Raw genomic sequence first — 22370 nt, 5'->3', positions numbered from 1 at the left:
TTCTTCTAACCTTGGCTGTCTACCTGTCTCCTCAAGTAGTGCCTACATTGTAGGGCTTAAGTTCTGCTTTGAGTTACCACCATCTATGTTCTGATGTATATTATTAAGGAAAAAAAAGATGAATACTCAACAGAGTGCATTGAGACACAGAATAAGGTGTTTTATTACATTATAGATTCTCTACAGGCATATGTGTCTCACATTTTACTTATGTGCTTCCCATCATTTTATTTTTAAATCAAACAATTTCAGAAATTGATGGGGCATTGTAATTAGAAAAAAACAGTATCTCATACCTATGGAAATAACATGTTGATACCTTTATTGTTTTAAACACAAGAGTTAAGCACACCTCCTGACTCTGCATGCAGGGGTTTGATCCGGGCTTCTGCACACTATGATAGATTCAATTGATTCATTTTTGAAAGGCAGTAGGAAGCACTCAGTTTTTAATCTGCTTTAGGAAAAGGAGGCTGCAAATAAATTTAATAATATTTTTATTGTTCTCTTTTGTTTCTAAATCAACTTTATCTCTAATTACATCCCTTCCTACACAGCCACGCAGGAAACCATCCTTTGTAAAAAAAAGAAACAAAAAGTTAAACTATCAACACATCAAATCTGCCTGGAAGTGTTCAGTGTTACATATGCCTAACAAAAAGAGAAGAAAAGTGATACATTCATCTATTCTCTGGGATCACATGGGGTTGTTTACTTTTTTTCCCCTTTCTCTTTACAACAGGGGTGAAGAAACTTTTTCTGCCAAGGGCCATTTCTATATTTTTAACATCATTCACCTGCTATATTTGCTCAGACACTGAATTAATTCACCCCTAAAAAGCTCCTAGATTTATTGAATTTTAAGCCCTCCCTATGGTTATTGTGGCAGTTCCAGACCAAATGATTTCAGGGTAGTTCCCCACCATTTTTTTACATCATGAATATTGTTTTCCTAGTTCTCTTTATTTTATTCTGCACCAAATTATTTAAGGTTTTCCATGTTCTTCTTAATTCATCATATTCCTTATTTATTACTATGCAATGATAATACATGACATCCATATTCATTGTTTAGCCATTATCTAATTGATGAGCTTCTAGCAACATATCAGTTTAATGGAGTTGGTCTCCCTTAGCCTGATGAGCCTCCTAGGGTTGTTGAGTCCTCAGCGTGATGCATTGGGTACATGTCATTACTCTTAGAATTTTTCAGGCTCCTTTCACTGACCTTATGAGTTGGCTATCAAATAGCAGTTCTGATTGTTAGATAGAAAGCCACAAGACTACTTTAAAAATTCACTAAAACCAAATAAACATAGAAAATAAGAGCAATTTTTCATTGATCACTAGAATATAAAATTCTTTAAAATGTAAACAAACAAAAGTAAAAGCTTTTAACTCACTCATTGAATGGATAGAAAAATGATAATTTTGGTTTGAAATATTACTTCAATTAAGTTATTTTTAATTTTAAGTTATTTTTATAAATTTTAAAATCCCTATATAAAGATGGTTTTAATTTTAGAGATGTTAAATCTGGAATAAGAATATACTAATTTCTATTTGGATAGTGACTGTGAAAACACTTGTGTAATGTGTGTGTGTGTGTGTGTGTGTGTGTGTGTGTGTGTGTGTGTGTAAGTTGGTTGTTTGAAACTCAAGAGTATGAGTAGGGGAAGAAACATTCCATGTGGAATCTTAGGTCTCTTCAAGTTCTAAATACATTATTCTAATTTAATTAGCTACTTGCTAGTTATTGAGCCATTTAACTTTGAACAAATCACTTAAGGTTACTGAACCTTATTTTCTTTATCTGTAAAATGAGAAGTTTTAGAGTTGGCAACCTCCAAAGTCCCTTTCAGCTCTAGATCTATGAACCTGTTTGAAATAGCTATGCTGTAAATTGGTCAAAGTAGAGCAGACATTAACTTAGCCTCCTTTTTGGAGGATCAGTTTTGTTACTATGCAGCATAGGTTAATCCACAACTGTTAATAAAGGGTTTGTTATATAATTTGTATTATCAGCAATCATATCTCCTTACAGACTTCTATAATATATTTAAAAGTTGCTTAACAAATATATACTTGCTAGAGTAATTAAAGAAAATTGCACAAACAGTTGAGATCAAGTGTTAGACTGACAATTTGACCATAACCCATACACAGGAAAAATATTCATAAAATCTATGTCTGTGGTGGTGAAAAGCTTTAAACTGAAAGAGTGCCCATTACTTGAGGAATGACAACAAATTATGATATACAAATGTGAGAATACTATTATGTTGTAAGAAATGATGGGAAGGGGGTAGCTATGTGGTGCAGTGGACAGAGCACCAGCCCTGGAGTCAGGAGGAACTGAATTCAAATCCAGCCTCAGACATTTAATAATTACCTAGCTGTCTGATCTTGGGCAAATCACTTAACCCCATTGCCTTGCAAAAACTAAAAAAAAAAATTTTTTTTAAAAAGAAATTATGGGAGGGATAGCTTTAAAGTAACCTGGGAAAGCTTGTGTGAACTGATCCTGAGCAAATGGAAAACAAAATCACATTTCCACAGCAGAGCAGCAGGACAGTTTACATAATAAAAACAATATAGTAAAAGAGAATAATTTTGAATGACTTAGGAACTCTGATAAACATAATGACCAACTACAATTCCAGAGGGTTTATATGAAATGAAAGCTACTACCCCTCTCCTGACAAAGAAGTGATAGAACTAGAATGAAGTTTGAGACTTTTTTTAAACATAGTCAATGTGGGAATTTGTTTTCCTTCATTATATAAATTTGTAATAGGTTATTTTATCTTTCTTGTTTTCTCAATGAAGTGAAGGAGGTAGAAGGGAGAGAAGATGGGAGTTTCCATCAGAAAAAAAATAAATTAAAAGTAGAAAGATATTCAGGTCCTAAAATACTTTTGACAATATAGACAGAATGTTCTTCCCTTGGAATATGGCAGTGAAGGAAGAAAGGAAAGGGAAAAAAAAATCTTACTTTAATCATGTGACCTTGGGCAAAATTGCTCTGAGCCTTTTTTTTCTCATCTGATACTTGCCCTCACAAGTCCTTTGTAAATACTAATGTGCTATATAATAATAAATAGTCATTTTTTCTTAATCATTATTTAAAAAGGGAGAGTGATTTGGGCTTAGTCTGGCATTTCAAGGTTATTTTTTTAATCTGGCTTAATTTTTCCCCCCTTTTAATTATTTCTCCAATTATATAGAGAGATAATTTTCAACCCTTTTTTGGGGTTTGGGTTTTTTTTTTAGGTTTTTGCAAGGCAAATGGGGTTAAGTGGCTTGCTCAGGGCCACACAGCTAGGTAATTATTAAGTGTCTGAGGCCAGTTTTGAATTCAGGGACATCTGACTCCAGGGCCAGTGCTCTATCCACTGCGCCACCTAGCCACCACCTAAACATTCCTTTTGCTCTTCCCTTCCTCCCCACCACCAAGTTAGCAAGTAATCTGATATAGATTATACATACACAATTTTGTTATACATATTTTTATATTAATCAATGCTGTGAAAGACAAATTAGAACAAAAAAAGGAAAACCATGAGAGGGGAAACCCCCTCCCCCCAAAAAATTAAAAGGTGAAAATTGTATGCTTTGCTCTACATTCAGATTTCATAGTTCTTTCTCTGGATGTGAATGACTTTTTCCATTCACAGGTGTTTTAGAATTGCCTTTGATCTCTGTGTGTCTGAGAAGAGTTAAGCCCATCATAGCTGATCATTGTACATGTTGTTATTAAGGTGTACAAAGTTTTGGTTCTATTCACTCCACTCAGCAGCAGTTCATATAAGTCTTTCTAGGTTTTTCTAAAATCTGCCTACTCATTGTTTCTTATGGAGCAATAATATTCTATTATATTAACATTTCCTAAAATTTAAAATAAATTATTGGACTTTTGAAAACTAACACCAATCAAAAATGAGATGTTTTAGTCCTCCAATAGTTCATAAATCTGTGGATTATTCAATATGGGTCTTCTTTCCATGAATGTGGAATGCCTGTTTATCTTGTTTATATCCATATCCTCCTATAAATCTTTCAGAAAGAGTCCACCCAAATGTAATGGAGACTTTCTATATGTATTTATGCCTGGGAGGAAAAAAAGGTCCAAATTCATAAGATTTTTTTGTTTGAAAACACTAATACCTCATTTATAATATTTTGGAGGAAATGGACCTAACTTTACAGAACTACAGCTATGTGACTTTGGGTCAAAGTATTTCTATTTGAAACATTTTTATAGGGTTTTTTTGGGGGGGTTGGGGGTTTTTTGCAAGGCAATGGGGTTAAATGGCTTGTCCAATGCCACACAGCTAGGTAATTATTAAGTGTCTGAGACTGGATTTGAACTCAGGTACTCCTGACTCCAGGGCCTATGCTCTATCCACTGCACCACTTAGCTGCCCTATTTGAAACATTTTAATAGAAATCTTCTGTTCACAATACATCTCTAAGTTATATATAAAAGACCATTGTGAACATCATTTATTTTACTAAGCTGCAATACAGTTATAATCCTTGATCCTATTGAAATTAAATAGGACTATTTCCGTTCTATACTAACGGGGTCCAGACCCTTGTTTTCTCACACAGAACTTCACAGAAAAAAATGTCAAGGGTGATAGAAGCCTTCTAAGCCATTTAGTTCAACCTGTACCTAAGCATGAATCCCTTTTATAGCACAACTAACAAGTAGACACCTATCCTTTACAAAGAAACCAATAGTCAAGGGAAATCCAATACTTCAGAAGATGGCTCTTTCCACCATGGGTTAGACCAAATTATCAGGTAAATTTTCTTTACAAGAAGCCCGGACTTATTTCATTATTGCTTCTGAACCATGGTAGCTCTGCCCTCTGGGACAGAGGAGAACAAATGTAATCCTTTTTCTATGTAATAGCCCTTAAAATACTTCAAGACAGCCTTTGTATTTTCCCTAGTTTTCTCTAAGCTAGTCATCCTTAGTTCCTTCCACAGACTCATGGTGTGGACTCAAGGTCACTCACCATTTTGGTTGCCCTCCTCTGGACATTCTAGTGTTCTTTGTAGAATGTATAGATAGTTTGGTACTGAACACTCTAGATGTGGTCTGACTATGGCAGTGAAACAGCTTCTTTAATAAAACAAGTCTAATTTTGTTTACTGTTTGTGGTTGTTGTATCATACTACTGACTCATATTGATCTGTGGTCCATGAAAATATTAAAATATTTTTCAGATTTATTTTATAAATGTTTAAAATTTTTCCTATCTTCTTTTTCAATCTTAGGTTAAGAAGGATATTGTTTCTGGCTGTGACAATGGGTCATCCCTTAAAACCTTTTTTCTAATCTTCTGCTTTTGTCATCTATAATGTATTGGGAAACCAGGTAATCAAGTTTGTTGAAATTATGTCTAAAGAAAGAAAAAATATATAGTGAGTGATGTCTGAGAGGGCGTCCTATGAGTAAAACCAAGGAGCTTTATTGTGTAGATTTGTGGTAACTACTTTGACTGCTCACAGGACTTTAAACACTTCTTTCTAGACTCTTGACAGTGCTGAAAGGGAAGAATGGACTACAGGAGTGGAAATAATAAATTAGCTTTTAAGACTTGTGAAAAAGGAGGAGAGAAATGCCTAACACAGCCTGCTATACACTCAATTTTATGAAAGAGCAGTTTTCAAAGGGTTCAGAGGAGGATAAACAGGATTTCATTCTACAGGAGAAGTCAAACCAGATAAGATAAACTTTCAAGAATGAAATTCCAAAAACACACCAAAAAACCAAATCTAATGAGGAGAGAAAATGGGTTATTTTAAGAGATGAAATTATATGCAAAACTATCCACCAACTACCTTAAGTAAAAAGAATTGAACAGAAAGTGAACGTAAGCCCAGGTAATAGGGAATGATATAGTATCAGGAGTACCAACTCTCTATGAGATTTTGCTAAAGCTAAAGAAAGTTAAGGACAGTATAAAAGCATTTTTCTTAATTTATATTAGGGAAAGAGATGGCTTAAAGATGGGAGGATCATTGCTATTTCCGGTAAATGGGAAGATAACTGAGAATAGAAAGAGAGCAGAGCTGTTCAATTTTTAATTTTCTCTCTTCTTTCTTTCCTTCCTTCCTTATTAAAAACGTAAATGACTTTTGAGTTGCACAAAACAGAACAAAAATGGCTAATAGGGAGTTGATACCCAGAATCAATAAGTAGACAGCAAGAAAACACCAAGCTGCCTTTAATGAATTCAAGCCACCTGGCCAAATTGCACTACATTCTTGCATATTTAAAGAATTGGCAAATAAGATTGCTAAAGCTTTGTCAATTATATTTGAAAAATCTAGAACTGGAGAGGTGCCTTGAATGAAAGACAATGGCCTAATCTTCCAAAAAAAAAAATTGGGGGGAGAGAATGGAGAATTAAATGAGCATAGTTTTTATTCCTGACAAGGAAATGATTAATTGAACATCTAGAAAGGAAGAAATGATTATGATGAGCCAACATGGAACCATCAAGACCAGATCATTCCAGGTTAACTTTATTTCCTTTTTTATCCAGGTGACTAAACCAATAAAAGGAAATGCTGCAGGGATACAGTTTACCTACATTTAAGCATTAAATTTGATAAAGTAGCTCATGTTATTCTAGGAGAAAAAATAGAGAGAGAGATATGTGATGTTAATAATGTAATTAGATCAATTCAAACCTAGTTGAATGTCTTGACTCAAGATTTGTCATTGATGGTTCATTGTCTCCTTGGAAAGAAGTTTAAGGTAGAGAGCTCTAGAGATCAGTGCTTGCTTTGGAAAAGTCTTCAGCAGAGGCTCCCAGAGATCTGTTCTTGGTTCTGAATAATTCATATTTGTCAATTTCTTTGACACAAATTGGATGGCAGATTCAAGATCATAAAAAGATCTTGATAAACTTGAATTTTGTGCTGAAACTAATAAATTGAAATTAAGGAGTAATTCATTAAGTCTTACTTTTGGGTTCCAAAGGATAAAATTTAGAATTTGATGTTTGTCTAGAAAAAATGTATAGGAGTTTTAGTGGACCAAAAGCTCAGCATGAGTTGATAGTGGGTTAGCAACCCAAAAAACTGCTGGAATTTAGGGCAGTGTAGTCAACAAAACCTTGTTGCAACGCATTTTTGCATTTATCTAGTCACTGTGGTTCTATATGCCTGTTCATAATGTATATAATGATATGTTTTATTTAGGAATTTTAAAATTGCAAATGCTACCCTAGTAAATGAATTAACATTGCTTGTTAGAAATGTAAAAAGAGAAAGTTATAACTCCCTAAAGCAAAAGCTCTTGTACTTCACCAAAAGAACATACTTCAAGACCATTTGTCATGGCATTGGTCAAGTAATCTGAAACTGGAAAATTCCTTAGAATACTTGTGGAGGTTTTTTTTGCCTTACATATTTAATTTATTACAGTTTCACTCTTTTGCCTCCCAGAGCTAAACTGCCCTTATAAAAGGTCTTCAAAGGTGAAACTGTATGATTAATTATTGTGTATACTACAGTAGGGATTCTCTTTTGAGTATAAATTGTATTAGATGGTTGATATCAACTCTAGAATTCTGTGATTCTATATACATTGAAATAGTTGGTTTAGTGACCTCTTTGATAAGTGAGATGTTTACTAAGTTTGTTGTTGTTTTCATTAATCCATGTGATAAAACACCCTGCAAATACAAATGATTTGCTTCTTAAATTGGAAGTGGTTCTCCTTCCAAGGATTTCACACATATAAATATACTTCAATTAGTCTAAAGTAAAACAAAACACTGTCTGTTTTCTAGTGTAGCATTGCAGATGAAATCTATAATAGATATAAAATATTTCTTTAAGTCTTAAAATTAAAAATTATATGTGTTCAGATTATATAATAAATACTTAAAATTTAACTTCGCCTTTCTGAGTATGTGATTTAAGTTAATTAGCTTCAAGTCAAATCCATTCTGGTGGCAAACAAGCAACTTGCCACTCAATGCAAATGGATTTGGATAGAAGTAGCTTGATGCTTAAATGCACTGCCCCTTTTTTTTCTGTCATAGCTCTGGGCTTTGCACTAAACTTCTCTGTTTGTCTGTGAATGCCATCACTTTCAGTTGGGATCACAGACTGATGTCTTGTGATAGGCTTCCAAAGAATCAGATTGCCAAGTGGTCTTATCTTTAGTATCTTTTCCATATCCTTTACATATGTGGGAAAAATGTGAGCTAAGCATGAAAAGTCCCAATTTCTGTTAGTGTTGTTTCCAGAAAAATCCATCTTGCTACAAGTTGACCTGCCAAGCCGAGAATAAAAAAGAAACATTTTACTAGTTGTATTGTGGTCATTCCTAAATGAGCTACATGAAAGATCATTTTGTTTTTGATAGGTTCAGTCATTGAGCAACTCTCTCAGCTTCAATCTGAAGCTCATACCTACATACATTGTAACCTTAGATCTTGATGCCAGTTCTCCTTTGGCTTTCTCTCAGATTCCAAAGAAAGGAGACTTATAATAGTCAACACTGCTTTTCACATTGTTAATATATAAATGAAAACAAAGCTTTTTAAAACTCAAGTGAATTAATTCCTCATGAAAAATCAACCAGTGGTTTTGAGTTCAAACTCCCTGGCCTGAGTTTTCTAAAGACCCACCAAATTTCCATATTGGAAGAAATCTCAATTAATTTATTTTTTTAATTTGTCATCTCATTTAATTCATTCTTGAGCAGAAGTCTCTTATACAACATCCCTGGCAAGGCCTTTGCTGAAAGTCCTCTCAAGTAGTAAAATGGTGCTTCCTGACCGACAGACCAGACAGGGATGAACTAGCCATTGAATCAGGACAATCCAGGTTCATGTTGTTCCTCTGATTCATACCGGATAGGCAACTTGAGACAAATATTTAACCTCTCCATGTCTTAGGTGAGAAGTTGAGGAAAAAGGTGATAATCTACATTGCTGGGGGGGGGGGGTTCCTTATTTGGGAGCCCCTAAACCAATAAATTATAAATCAGGTTCCTAATCCTATTGAGACATTAAATGTCTCAATGAGGAAGGAAGCATGGCAGGGAGGGCTGAGTTGAGACACTGAGAACCTAGGTTCAAACTCTGCCTCCTTTATTTATAAAATAGTTGGAGGGGGAATAGGCCAAGATATTTCATATAATAAGATTTTTCTTTATTACAATGAGCTATTGCAATGATATGGAAGGGGGGAGGCAAGGGGGAATGAGGGAACCTTTGCTCTCATCAGAGGTGGCTAGGAGAGGAAACAGCATATATACTCAATGGGGGTATAGACATCTGGAGTAAGAAGGAGGGGGGGAGCAGAGGGAAGGGGTGGGGATGTGAATAAAGGAGTAGAGGATGGATCATGGGGGGAGAGTGGTCAGATATAACACATTTTTTTAAATCATTCTTTTTTTATTTTTTTTTTTAGGTTTTTGCAGGGCAAATGGGGTTAAGTGGCTTGCCCAAGGCCACACAGCTAGGTGATTATTAAGTGTCTGAGACCGGATTTGAACCCAGGTACTCCTGACTCCAGGGCCGGTGCTTTATCCACTGTGCCACCTAGCCGCCCCAACACATTTTCTTTTATACTTTTTGCAAGGGGCTGGGATTGGAAGGCCTGTCCAGGACCATAGGGCCAGGTGGATGCTGGGCCTAAGGGGTGGTAAGGGGGTTCAGGGCCTCTTGGCCCCAGGACCAGGGATCTGTCTGCTGCGCCACTCAGCTACCCTACAGCAGAGTCAGAGTGAAAGGAGAGAGGAAATATAGTACATGGTAGTGGAGAAATAAGAAAGGAGGGAGCTGAGATCAGCAATGGCAACAGTGGAAAAATATGGAAGTAACTTTTGCGATGGACTTACCATAAAGAATGTGATCCACCCGTGACAGAGTTGTTGGTGTTGGAACAAAGACTGAAGCACATTTTTTATTATTATTATTTGGGGGAGGGTGCAGGGCAAATGGGGCTGGGTGGCCTGCAGGGTGATTGTTGGTTGTCTGAGGCCGGATTTGGACCTGGGTGGTCCTGGCTCAAGGGCCAATGCTCTGTCCACCACCCAGCCACCCCTACTATTATTACTATTTTATTTTATTTTGGGTCTTTTTCTTTCTTCTTTTTGGTTTTTTCAGGGCAGTGGGGATCGATTGGCTTGCATGTCACACAGCTGGGTGATTGTTGGGTCTATGGGGCTGGATGTGAGCTCGGGTGCTCATGGCTCCAGGGCTGGTGCTTTCATCCATTGCGCCACCTGGCCATACCTACAATTATTACTATTATTTTTTTATTTTAATTTTTTTCTCCCCTTTACTTTATCGCTCAAGCAAGTCTATATTTATGGGGGAGGGAGTATTTCATTTACTCTTAAACAAGAATATTTTATTAATGTAAAAAAACACATTTGTATAAAATGAGAATAAAAATTTTTTTAAAAAACCTTATAATCCTATCAAAAATGCTCTAAATCATTATCGAGTGGAGAATTACAAATTAAAACAACTCTGAGAAACCATTTCACACCTATCAGATTGGCTAATATAACAAAAAAAGGAAAATGACAAATGTTGGAGCAAATGTGGAAAAATTTGGAATTAATGCATTGTTAATAAAACTGGGAATTGATCCAATGATTCCAGAGAGCAATTTGGAACTACACCCAAAGAGCTATAAAACTGTGCATATCCTTTGACCCAGAAATACCATTACTAGATCTATTTCCATCTATATTGTAAATTGAGGGGATATACATCAATTAGGGAATAGCACTTTGTGGTATATAATTATGATTGAATACTGTTTCATTTTAAGAAGTGACAACGAGAATGCTTCCAGAAAAAGCTAAGAAGATGTACATGAACTGATGCAAAGTGAAGTGAGCAGAACCAGGAGAACATTGTGCACAGTAATAGCAATACTGTATAATGATCAACTGTGAATAATTTTGCTATTGCATTCAGTACAATGATCCAAGACAGTTTCCAGAGAAAGAACTGATGGAATCTGAATGCAGATTGAAGCATACTAATCTTTGCTTTCTTTTTAAAAAAATTTTTCTTTGTGTGTGTTTTCTTTCACTTTCACAAAATGGCTAATATGGATATGTTTTTTTGTTTTGTTTTAAATTTTTATTTATTTAAGGCCATGAGGTTAAATGACTTGTCCAAAGTCACACAGCTAGGTGATTATATAAGTATCTTGAGGCCACATTTGAACTCAGGTCCTCCTGACTCCAGGGCTGATACACTATCCAACTGCACCATTGCCCTTGGATATAAGTTTTGTATGACTATACATGTATGATCTATATTAGATTGCTTGCTTTTGAGGGGGGGAAGGTAGAAGTGAGGGAGAGAATTTAGAATTTTAAAAATTTAAAAATTTTAAATTTTAAAAAAGAATTTTAAAAATTGATATTACATGCAATTGGAAAAAAATTAAATATAAACATTTCCCCCCAAATGATATTGTTTGGTTTTTAAATAATTTTTGTCTTTTTTTAACTTCATCAGAATTTTCTTGGTATTCCTCCTTTTGTTTCTTCCTTCTCTCCCAGAAACCTATCCCATGTAAATTTTTTAAAGGAAAAAAAAAGAAAAAATACAGCAAAACAAGTCAATAAGTTCTTTTAAAAGTCTGAAAATTAAATAGTTACATACTTTTGGACCTCCCACTTCTGTAAAGGGGTAAGAGAGAAATGTCTAAAATAAAAAATAAAATAAATAAAATAAAATGGTTGGATTATATGGCCTTTAAGGCCCTTTCAGTTCTATATCTATGATAATATAGCCCTCAGAAGGAACATACCAATGGGAAAGGGGGGCAAGCATGACAGAGGAATGCTTTAGGGTAAGAAGGCCTCAGAATCCAAGAAAGATTCTGGAGTGAGAAAGCAAATACTGGTGGGAAATCTAGCAACATTATCTCTCATGTCTATCTGTCTCCTCTCTCTTCACATAATGAGGTCCCAGTTCAGGTCTTCATCACCTTCCCTTGACTATTGCAATAGCTTAAGAGGCTATTTCCCTCCCTCAAGCTTCTTCCCACTCCAATCCATCCCCTAGACAACTGTCAAATGGATACACCCAAAGAAAATGCCTAAGTCATTTATCTACTCAATAAACTCCAGCAGCAAATATAAACTCTAGTATCAAATATAGACTCCTCTTTTTGGCATTTAAAGCCCTTCACAATCTGGTGCCAATCTGCTTATACATTACTCCCCCTCACTCTCTATGGTCCAGCAAATATGCCTTCTTCAAATACAGAAGGTGGTACTTGGACTAAGTCTAAGGATTTTAAGAGGCAGAGATAAGAGAGTACATGGGAGACAATCTATACAAAGACAGAAGAATATTACATATGAAGAATAGTATTAAATATTTATAATCTGCTTCTTCTATTTCTGAACTCAAATCTTTACAGAGACTTTATCCAGAAAAAAACCATGAGTTTAATCTTTTCTTTTTTTCTCTGGATTCCTGGGTTAAGATCCAACAGGAAAGCAAAGTCTAGGATCATAGATCCTAGATTTAGAGACAGAAAAGGCCTTAAATGTCACCAAATTATGCAATTTTAGAAATGGAAGGGACCCCAGAAGCCATCTAGTTCAATTCAAGACCATTCATTTTTCAGACAAGATAACTGAAGTTCAGGGTAGCAATAATGAACAGGGGTAGGATTTGAATCCAGATCTCAGTGCTTTTCTTCCCCTTTTTCGAAAGACAAAGCCATGTCTGAGTTCATTTTATAAGCAAGTTTGTTAGGGGTGGCTAGGTGGTACAATGGATAAAGCACTGGCCCTGGAGTCAGGAGTACCTGGGTTCAAATCTGGTCTCAGATACTTAATAATTACTTAGCTGTGTGGCCTTGGGCAAGCCACTTAACCCCATTTGCCTTGTAACCCCCCCCCATTTAAAAAATAAAATAAAAAAGTGAGTTTGTTGTTTGTTGAAGGACAGGGACTGTCTTCTTCCTCTTTTTAGGTCACCAAGGCTTCTCACAGAACCAAGCACACAGTAAACATTTTTAATGTATTACACAGGAAGGGGTATCAAGTGAGACAATGACACCATTCACTACTAGGATCTCAGGGAGATTCACTTGTTCCTTAAAACAGCATTCACAACAGATAGCATATTGTTACAGGTTTAGGTCACTCTTGTCCCCCCCCCTCTAAAAAATCTGATTTGTATAAAATCTGAGCTGGCTAGTATTGTATTTTTAGAAGTGTGCTGTAACAATGACACTGTGAGAAGATCAAGAAGAAGAAAATTATGAGTTACAAAAGAAAAAATGAATAAAATGTATTAAATGAAAAATCTTCTCACAATAATATTTTATATGGAAATTGAGTAATCTCATACAAGGAATTTGATGTGTGTCAAATGTGCTCAATTCTATAAAATACAGTTGTAATTGTGAGTGGATTAGTTTCTTCACCAACAGAATGATGAGATCACTCAAGAAGAGGAGGTAATAGATCTGAAATTGAGTAATTATTTTTCATTACATTCCTATGTATATTTTTCCTTACAAAGAGATCTAATTTGGGGGTGGTGGTGATCAACATGAGTATTCAACTCAACTGCTTGAACCAGGGAAAATCTTAGTTGAAAATTTAATAAGTTAAAATTAGAATTAGGCAGCTAAGTCAAATACTTTTGTGTTTTAGACAGCTACCTGCTCTATGAAAAAATCTTAGTGCTGAGTTTTAAAAATATACCCAGTGCTTAAGTAAAATATTAATTTCTGACAATGGGGATCTAAGTATACATAAATTACAAGGAATACAAAAATGAATGTGAATAATTGGTAATGTTTTTATTTTTTGCAAATCCATAAGACTTCAATTTTGAAAAGTCCAAGTCTGAGCAATATTTCACAAAAGAACTCCCTAAAAAATTGAATTTTCTTTGGATTAAAAAATGTTATTTTTAAGAGGGAAAAGCAGAAATTAATATTTTATTTTATGAAATATAATTCTACAGATCTCAGATAATTCTGGAGAATTATTTTCAAGACAGAGCAATGGAATTCCTATGTATGTACAGATAATTCTTTTGATTAGTAAGACAAATTATCCTAATGTATGAAAATGAAACCAGACTTATTTTGCCTTCTTCCCTCCCCCCAAAAAATAATCCTACCTCAGAACTTTATAAGTGCAAATAATGTTCCTTTCAAAACAATCATTTTGAAAGGCAAGACATACGTTTCTTGTTGTTGTCATGTCTGATTCTTTGTTGCTGCATTTGCCATTTCCTTCTCCAACTCATTTTATAGATGAGGAAACTGAAGCAATTGGGATTAAGTGAGTTACCCAGGGTCATACATGTAGTAAATGTCCGAGACCAGATCTGAACTCAGGAAGATGAGTGTTTTTGACTTTAGGTTCAGCATCTATCCATGATATCACCTGTCTGATTTTAGACGCATGCTGTCTTTGTTCAGCACATTTTGGAATTTCTCTTTTGGAACTATCTTTTGAACTACTGTAGTCTTTTGACTCATTTCCTGAGATGATGAATTTTATCCTTTCAGAATTCTGGTTTTGTTACAACAGCCAAAAGTCATTTGGAGTCAAAAGCTCATTGTAGTAACATTATTTCACTGGAAGTATATTGTAAATCAGAGTATTTATAGCAATGGAAAAGTCAATCATTGAGATAAAGTTTACTCCTTTTGCACTCCAGAATGTCCTCAGTACTGCAGAATTTCTAAATAAGAGCTGACCTTGTAGAGAAAATTCTACATGAATAATTCCACAAAAATCTCATATCATTTTGATTAGAGGTTTTAACATGTGTTACTTGGACTGGGTGAATGTAGTTTTCCACTTAGATTGTTACCAAATCATACTGGAAACATTAAGTTTCATCACTGATATTTTCTTTTAAAAATGCACTATTGTATTTTGCTTCTCTTAAAGATTAGAATAAAAAGCACATCAAACATTTGCACTCATTTTTACAAGTTCGTGGCAGTCTTCAAAGAAAATTTCCTTAAGTTTGTTTTCAGAATATCTCATTATCTAAATGTGATGTTTAATTCATTGTCTTTAATTATGACTTTCTTCTAAGTCAACATTAAATTATAGTCACTTCTATTTTACTATAGCAGTGATGCAAAATTGACTTGCCCATTTTAAAAATACCATGGCTGCCAGTTGAGTAATGCTATAATCCTGTTCTCCCACAACTTAATCATTTTTCTAGACCTATCCATTTATATTACGCCACTGCTGGTTCATACTGATGATGCATTTAGAGAACTGGGTTGTTATGGGTATACAACCCAAGGTTCTCAATTATATGGGAATGGAAGTGGATCAAGGACAATAGGACACAAGAAATATTATCTAACTTAGGTTCATAAATAGCTACCAAATTATTTTCCCATAATATGAAGAGGTAATGAGAAGCTGGTAGAGAGCTGGCCTGAAGGCCAGGAAGACTGCATTATCTCTCCCATTAGACTATGACTTACTTGCGATCAAGGACTATTTTTTGCCTTTCTTTATATCCTGAGGATTTAGCACAGTTTGGCATCCAGAAGGAACTTCATAAATGACACATACTGGCCATGTGACTCTAGACAGGTCATTTCAACTTCTCAGTGTGCAGTTTCCTTTCTTTTAAAAAAAATTTAATATTTTATTTTTTCCCCAATGACATGTAAGAAGTAACATTAATTTAAAAAGAAATTTTTGAGTTTCAAATTCTTTCCTTCCCTTTCCTCACATTGTAAAGGCAAATTATTTGATATAGATTATACATGTGCAATCATGTAAAACATTTCTAAATCAGTCATATTGTGAAAGAAAACAAAAAAATCCAAGAAAAATTTAAAAAGTAAAGAAATAGTTTCTTTTAATCTGTATTCAACAATCCTTTCTCTGGAGGATAGCATTTTTCATCTTAAGTCCTTTGGAACTGTTTTGGATCTCTATATTGCTGAGAATAGCTAATTCATTCATAGTTGATCATCATACAATACTGCTGTTACTATATACACAGTGTTCTCCTGGTTCTAATCATTTTACTTGGCATTAGTTTATTTAAGTTTTTCCAGGTTTTTCTGAGAGCATCCTATTCATCACTTCTCATATCACAACAGTATTCTGTCACAATCATATTTAACAATTTGTTCAAGCATTTGTCAATTGATGGACATTCCCTTAATTTTCAATTCTTTGCCACCATTAAAAGAGCTGCTCTAAATATTTTTGTATATATAAGCAACTTTCATAAGATTACAAGTTGCAGGGAAGGTTATGTCTAACAATGGCAGGAGTTTCCTCATTTAGGGACCCTCTAATGTCAATGTAACACTCTGAAGTTATACTGAATGGGACTTTTCATTGTTCATTAGAAATAAGATTCTATATGTTAAATTTTCCCAATAACTTTTATCTCTTTTTTTGGATCCTTTCCTTCCCTATCTTTTTACCTAGTTCCTATTATTCTTTCTTGATTTTTGAAAAGTATGTGGTCTGTGTATTGCAGTTGAGTTACTTCAGTCATGTCTGATTCTTTTTGACCTCATTTGGAGTTTTCTTGGCAAAGATACTAAAATGGTTTGCCTTTTCTTTCTCCAGCTCTTCTCACAGTTGAGGAGACTGAAGCAGGGTTGAGTGACTTTCCTAGGGTCACATCTAGTGTCTGAAGGTCTGATTTGGAGTCATGAAAATGAGCCTTTCTAACTCCTGGTCCAGTACTCTTATCCACTGTCACCACTATCCACTGTGTTATCTAGCTGCCCACAGGATGTGTACCTATTTTAATAATAATAATAATAATAATAATAATATAATAAACAATGTATTTATATAGCACCTTATAATGTTTAGATAGCATTTTCATTAAACACTATCATTTGATTCTTATCATAACCCTATTACTTAAGCAGGGCAAGTCTTGTCCTATTTTAAAGAAAAAACATTTAGATATATGTTCTAAGTCAGTTGTGAGAATGCCTTTTATCATGGAGAATTAAAATGTGGATTTTTGGTCTTTTCCAATTCTTTTTTTTTTAAAGGATTGCCAATATGTTTCATACTTTAATAATCAAATGCTATTTTCAAGTTCTGGCTTTATGCTAAACCTAATTTTCTGCTCTTCTGTATTCTCCCTTTTCCCCTTGGTCACAGAACCTAAAGAAGTATACACCACAAACCTGTATATCACAAATGATAGATCATGATACATTTAATCAGTAAGCCAAACCTATTGGAAATAAGGAAGCACTACAGTTTTGTAAAACTTGGCCCCTGCTTTCAAATATACTAACTTTCTTTGGTTAATTCTTGATCCCACTTCCCTGCCTGTCTCCCCAACAACTCCACCCAATAACTGTTTGGCACACAGATATACACAGGCACATATAAAACATTTGGTTCTTTTTAATGTTTTGCTGGCACATGCTCAGGCAGAGGTAAAAGGGAATAAGCATGCTCTTCAATCCAGTTGCCTTTAGTTGCCTTGTTAATTCTGCTAATGGAACAGGTCTTGATCTTTGTGGGTTCAAACTTTTACTTGCTCGATGACAGATTAATTCAGCTGGTTCCAACATTGTATTGAAAAAAAGTTTAATAATTTTTATGGATCAATTCTATCCACAAGCAATGAACTATACCTGAGTTTGGCTCTTAAATAAGAAACTGATCACAAAATGAACTAAAGAACAAAGTACATATCCTGTCCTTGAGTCAACAGAATCATCTTTAAAAGTACTCTTTCACTCATAAAAGCAATAGCATCAATTAACTGAAGTTTTATGTAATACTAATAATATGACCTCCACCAACTCTTGAGGTAGGGGATGGGGGTGGGGAATGGGAAGATGTGTTTACAGAGCATCACAAAAGTAGTTTCAAACTACACTAAGATTTTTGGGATACTATAGTCTGCCAAAACTTTGTAAATACCCACCTATCTTACTCTTTCCATTAGGCCTATTTCAATCTGAGAGCATTTGGTTACCATCTTCCAAGTTTAATAATGAAAAATTAGAGTTTTCTGAAGTCAGTAGTGCTAAATAATTGAAGATATATAGGGTAAAATTAATCCAATGGACAGAGCTGAAGTTCTGAACCATTCAGAAACCATAGGATTCTGAATAAGCTGATCAGATTGAATTTTTTAAAAAGCTGGTCTTTCTTGAAAAGTATACTTAAGCAGGATTTTAAAAATAACTTTTAAAAAATTATACATTTTATTTGTTTTCCAATTTTGGTAAAGTTTTGAATTTTATCCTTTCCCCCCCCCTCCCTTCCTTCCCCCCACCCCCACAGAAGGCAATCTGATAATCTTTACATTGTTTCCATGTTATGCATTGATCAAAATTGAATGTGATGAAAGAAAAAACATATACTTGAGGGAAAAACAAAATATTAGAGATAGCAAAATTATGTAGTGCATAAGACAACTTTTTAAAAAAAAATTGAAGGTAATAGTCTTTGGTCTTGGTTTAAACTCCACAGTTCATTCTCTTGATACAGATGGTATTCTCTGACACAGAAACCCTAAAATTGTCCCTGATTATTGCACTGATGGAATGAGCAATTCTATGAAGGTTTATCATTGCTCCATTTTCCTGTTAGGGTGTACAATGTTCTTCTGGTTCTGCTCATCTGGATCAATATCAGTTCATGCAAATCTTTCCAGGCTTCTCTGAAATTCCATCTTTCCTGGTTTCTAATAGAACAATACTGTTCCATCACATACATATACCACAATTTGTTTAGCCATTCCCCAAATGATGGATATCCCCTCAATTTCCAATTGGAGTTGAAATCCCTAGAGGTCTTGCTCACTGGGTTTAGTAAATCCAAGTGAGCTGGCCAGTGGGGGGGTGGGGATAGACACTTTCTCTGGAGTTTCTGTGACCTTGATTTGTGGGAAGGTGGGGGGAGCAGTAGGATCTGATTATCCTCCAACAATGTTTGTTGGGCCCTTGGGCTATATAGTTAATCTCCTTAATCCTCACTCAGAACTGAGGGAGATCTGCTGCCCACACCTGAGTCTGCAAGAGGGAGGAATAGGGGGACTGTTAACTGTGTTTGTTCTGGAAAGTCACTTTCTCCCACAGGGATGGGGGGGAAGGGATTCAACTGGAAACAAGGGGACTCCGCTGAAAGCACGGGGGCTCCTGGCCCTGGTCTTCCAGACTTGTGGAGCACACAGGATTGACGTGTAGCCATTGTGCTAGAGCTCACTGCTCTGGACCTCTCCCTCCAGTCACATTGGAACTCTCCTGTCCCCTCACACAGTCAAAGCTTCTGTGGTTATTCTCAGGTTAATCCCCTGGCCTCACTCTGCCACTGAACTACTGGCTCTCTGCTTTCTGCCCCTGACTCACTCATACTCCCAAGGGTGACCTTGTTGGTAGATGTTCTCCTGTTTTCTTCTCTGGGTTTCGTGGATCCAAATTCTGTTAAGAGGCTTGATTCATATTAGTTCTGAGGGAAAGCCAAGAGAGTTTAGGACAGTCCCTAGCTTCTCTCCATCATCTTGGCCAGAATTCTCCCAAAAATAAAACTTATACTCTGAAAATTGTTTACTAGTTTATTAACACTAACACTGTCATCAAAAAATAAAAGGGATATTGCTTTCACTTTAATATTTTATCTGGTATTTAAAGATTCTAGAGGGGGCAACTAGTTGGTGCAGTGGATAGAGTACTGGCCCTGGAGTCAGGAGGATCTGAGTTCAAATGTAGCCTTAGACACTTAATGCTTGCTTAGCTGTGTGACCTTGGACAAGTCACTTAAACCCCATTGACTTCCAAAAAAAAGTCTTTAAGGAGATTTCTGAAGGATGGAAACTAATTAACTTTATTTTCACTCATCTTTAGTTTCCTTTGTAATTATATACATATATATATATAGTTTTATGCATTTAAAAATATTATTCTGAGAAAAGATTCATAGGCTTCACATATTAAAGACCATGACAACAAAGGTCATCAAGCCCCTTTTTAAAAATATTCTCCAGCCATGTGCATGTTTGTTTCTTCTCTCCCCATAGGTAGGGAAAGAAACTGCTTTATAAGAAGCATAGTCTTGGGGGCGGAGCCAAGATGGCAACAAGAAGGGATCAAGTCTTAGGAGCTCTCTGATAAAATTCATCAGCTAAGGACTCTAACTAAACTTTCGAGAGACAGAACCCACAAAGGGACCCAGTGAGGCAGTTCTCCTACTCAAGGTAACCTGGAAAACAGCAGAAAGGCTCTGCTCCCTGGGATCGGAGAGGCAGCCTGCCAGAGGGGTGGCCCACAAGAGCCAAAGAACCTCAGCCTCCCGGAGGCAGCCCCAGGGCGCTGGGGGTCTCAGCTCACAGCAGCAGGGGAGTCTCCTGAGCTGCACCCCGAGGAGCACCGGGCACAAAGTGGGGGAACAGCAGGGGACCTCTGTCAGAGCAAGCACGTGGAGCCCAGCCCTCAGGGCACACAGCAAGCAGCATCATCTTTCCCCAGCCCAGATCCAGGAAACAGAAGCAGGTGGAACAGGTAAGCAGGAGCCCCCAGGGCATGAGCCCATTGAGCTGAGGGAGGGGAGTGAAGAGAGACTGCAGAGCTCTGTCCTCTGCCCCTGAAACAGGACTCTGGGGCTCTGACCACATTCAGATCCTGACCACAGTCTAGGACCCCCATAGAACAGCAGCTCCCCCCCACATCAGCCCCTTGGCAGAGGGGGGCGCTTATGGTCATTCACAGACCAGGAGGGAGGACAGAGCCGCACACACTGAGACCCTTGTGGGAGTGTCCCAAAAGCTCAAGAAACACCCCAAACCAGGCCCAGGCTGGGAAAATGAGCAAGCAGAGAAACAAAAAGAAGACTATTGAGAAATATTTTGCAAATGAGCCCAAGAAGGACCAAAATACTCAGTCTGAAGATGAGGAAGCACAAGCTCCTGCATCTAAAGACTCCAAGAAAAACAGAAGTTGGGCTCAGGCTATGATAGAGCTCAAAAAAGACTTTGAAAATCAAATGAGGGAGTTGGAAGAAAAACTGGGAAAAGAAAGGAGAGAGATGCAGGAAAAACATGAAAATGAAGTCAGCAGCTTAGTCAAGGAAATCCAAAAAAAAATAGCATGCTAAAAACCAGCTTAGGTCAAATGGATAGAACAGTTCAAAAAGTTATTGAGGAGAATGCTTTAAAAAGCAAAATTGGCCAGATGGGAAAAGAGATAAGAAAACTCTGAGGAGAACAAATCCTTCAGACAAAGAATAGAATTCAGGAGATTGATGAATTTAACAGAAATCAGGAATCAATACTTCAAAAGAAGCATAGTCTTTCTGTAGTCTCCTAAAATTATCTTATAGGGTTTTTCATACAGTAGATATTTCTCCTAGGCATATTTTTCTAAGTTAAGCATTAAAATCCTTGAGAATAAGAATTCAGGTCTTATTCATCTTTTTATTTCAACAGTGCCTTGCTAATACATATTGCAACTATCAAGTCCAACCAAGAATTACTAATAAACATTTAATGTATATGAGGTATTGGGAACATAAAGACAATAAGTTCCTGTCTTCAAAGGATTTGGGTTTTGCTGGCAATGAGAATAAAATATGCAAATATAAGCAAATAGAAAGTATATATAAATTGATTTCAAGAGAGTACATCAATAATTGGGAATAAAGGAGGGTAGGAAAATCAGGAAAGGAATAGGAGAGAGTATCTGAGATGTTTTAAAGGAAGTGAGGTATGATGCAAGGTAAGGAAAGAATGCATTACAGATATAGGGAACCACTTGTACAAAGACATGGCAGTCAGAGACATAGGGCCATGACTACTGTACAGCTAGCAGATGAGTTTTATTGAAACAACAAAAGCAAGTAATAATGGGCAGCTAGGTGGCGTAGTGGATAAAGCACCAGCCTTGGAATCAGGAGTACCTAGGTTCAAATCTAGTCTCAGACACTTAATAATTACCTAGCTGTGTGGCCTTGGGCAAGCCACTTAACCCCATTTGCCTTGCAAAAATCTAAATAAATAAACAAACCAAAAGCAAGTAATGGGAAATAAAGGTGGGAGTCAATTTTGAGGTGGTTTTAGGTGATGCTCTTAACCCTAAGGCTGTAGGAAGCCACTATGTAAAGCTAACCATGTGAAAAAGACAGTTACAGGCAGACCAATCAGGAGGCAATAGTTAGGATGAGCAGTGATACAAGCTTAGAGGCTGTGTGTGAATGGAGAGAGGACAGAAGGGAAAGATGTTGAGGTGGAATCAGTAATTGTTTCTGACTTGTCTTTGTATCCCTGAGCTCAATACAGTAGCTACTGGTTGATTGACTGCAAATGATGGGTTATGGGAATCAGAAGGTCAAGGATGATTCTAGAGGAAGAAAT

Source organism: Macrotis lagotis, chromosome 4 (assembly GCF_037893015.1).
Source record: "Macrotis lagotis isolate mMagLag1 chromosome 4, bilby.v1.9.chrom.fasta, whole genome shotgun sequence".
In the NCBI taxonomy this organism is placed as follows: domain Eukaryota; kingdom Metazoa; phylum Chordata; class Mammalia; order Peramelemorphia; family Peramelidae; genus Macrotis; species Macrotis lagotis.
The sequence above is the reverse complement of the archived record's forward strand: the minus strand, read 5'-3'. Positions refer to the sequence as shown.